At 48.4% G+C, this 2499-nt stretch overlaps 1 pseudogene; it reads left to right on the forward strand.

The window, feature by feature from the left end:
• Window positions 1-357: 357 nt before the first annotated feature.
• On the forward strand, window positions 358-1657 carry LOC119458920 (leukocyte elastase inhibitor A-like; annotated as a pseudogene).
• Window positions 1658-2499: the final 842 nt, after the last annotated feature.

Genomic DNA, 2499 nt, shown 5'->3' on the forward strand with positions numbered 1-2499 from the left:
GTGTTTAACGATGGGCGGCATTAGCACCAATCAGTATTTTTTGAACTTTTCTAAAGTCTTGTTGCTAGCAACGGTGTCGAAATGTTTATCGTTGGGAGGACTCTCACGCTTAGGGACTATTGCGAGATACGTAGCTTCCCTAAGCGAACAAGCGAGTGTACCTGGTTGGGGCAAGTTGACGTCGTCGTATGAATTAGGTAACTATGCTAATAATGTATAAAAGTTGTCGACTAGTTAGTGAAGCCCCTATTCACCAAAAGGTATACCGAGGTAACCACAGAAACGTCCTTTGGAGCAGGCAATTCAGGGAAGCTCACCCAAGAAGCATAAACACCGGTCTAGCGGTATAACTAGGTACTGGTATTGCCTATTATGCGACTAATTAAACGTAATTTTTACAATGACTCATTCTTTATCTCTTTTTCCAGATTCAGTCAAGAGATGGCGTCACCGGTGCTTGGCACGTGCCTCCTCAAATTCTCCCTAAACGTCTACGCGATGCTACATTGCATGAGAAAGAATGACAATATCGTTTTCTCACCCTTAAGTGTGGGAATGGCCCTTTCGATGACTGCGATTGCGGCTGAAGGCAACACAAAGGACGAACTATCTTTAGCCCTTTACTTGGAAGAATGCAGCTACAAAATAGACGAGTACTTTGGCAAGTTTGTCACTGAGATTTCAGGTCCTGATTTGACTCTCCACGTGGTCAACCGTGCCTACAGCGCACGCGAGCTCAAGGTTCGCCCCGACTATCTATCGCTTCTTCAACATTCATTCCGGGCCACCGTCAAGTCGGTCGACTTCAGGAACAACGCCGAGGCAGTTCGTCAAGAAGCAAATGCATGGGTCTCGAAGCAAACGAAGTCCAAGATCAAAGACTTGCTTCTTCCTCATATGGTCACTTCTGGTACGGTGTTCATTTTGCTGAGCGCCATGTACTTCCATGCGAAATGGGATTCTCCGTTCGAGAGGCGCGATACTAAGCGTGAGAATTTCTACGTCAATGGTGTGAAAGTCGCGAAAGTGAACATGATGAATCAAATGGGAGAGTTCATGTACGCCCACTCTGAAGAACTGGATGCTCAGATACTGGAGATGCCGTACAAAGGGAACAAATTTTCCATGATTATTCTTCTTCCGAACGACAGGGAAGGACTCTCGGGTCTGGAAAAAAACCTGACGGATGTCAGTCTGAACTCGGCACTTGCGAAGCTAGTCCTCACTCCAAGAGTAGAAGTTGCCCTACCCAAATTCAAGCTCAAGCGTAGCTCCAACATGAGGAAAGTGCTCGATGGTATTGGGGTCAAAGATGTCTTCGATCAAAACAAGGCGAACTTATCGAGAATGTTTGAATCTGTGTCTGGATTAAATCCCTTCGTCACCGATTTGTTCATAAGGCGTTCATTGAAGTGAAGGAAAAGGGAACCGAGGCGGCTGCTGCCACGGCGGTGGTTATAAGTTTCGGCTCGGCGGGACCTCAAAAACCTTCTGCTCGCTTCATCGTCGATCACCCGTTCATGTTTCTGATTAAAGGATACGACGAGAACATTGTGCTGTTCCTGGGATCTGTGCGAAAATTGTGAAGACTTGAGTCATTTGCGAGTGTGTTTCAATTTTGTGCTTTGCGCACCAGCAGCCTTTGTATAAAGAAACTACGACCACTGCAACAAACCTGGTTTCTTTTATTTCACCACCTCCCGGCTCCATCGTGGGTGTGGCCCGCAGACGATGCCCCCTAATGGGGACACTCATCGTCTTCTCAGGACCAAAATAAACGTTCTTTGTCTGTCTGTCTGTTTTATTTCACCAGAATTTGCAGAAGACGTGTATCTCTCTTGGCGGAAACGACATGTGTGTTGGGACTGTAACCGGAACGCATACCCAGCAGGAGTGTAGTTACTGGCTGTTAATTCCACCTAGTGCACCGAAGCTATCGCTCCATTAGATGTTGGCGCACCTTCTGGGCTATCAGTAAGTACAGTCTGTTTGACACTTAGGGGAAATCTCGGAGCGCATTGCAACGCGATGCAATGAGCGCTGGAGTCGGGTGCTGGAAGCAGCTCTCGCAGTCGCAGACGGTCGTGGCGCGTTATCTTGAACCGCGTCGACTGCCACGGCGGCGCGCGCTGGCCGCATCGTCGGGAAGCGTGCTACTGTCAAGGGCAGTTCATCGTTACTGCGGGCACTGAGCCGATAAAGACCGAGAACGTTTCACGCACATTTTGGTGTCTCTTTCTTGTCACAGCGTATTACGGTAGCACACACAGTGAATAAATATACGTGCGCGCACTCAGTACCCCCGGCCTTTGGAAAGAACAAACGAAGGATGCTGTCAAAAGAAGTTTGTAGAACCCCATTATCGTTAATGAAGGCTCAAAGGTTGGCGTCGCACAACGTTTAGTTAAGATTATCGGCTGAGTGTCCGCAGTAACGATGAACTGCCCTTGACAGTAGCATGCTTCCCGACGATGCGGCCAGCGCGAGCCGCCGTAGCAG

Source organism: Dermacentor silvarum, chromosome 7, assembly GCF_013339745.2.
Source record: "Dermacentor silvarum isolate Dsil-2018 chromosome 7, BIME_Dsil_1.4, whole genome shotgun sequence".
Lineage (NCBI taxonomy): Eukaryota > Metazoa > Arthropoda > Arachnida > Ixodida > Ixodidae > Dermacentor > Dermacentor silvarum.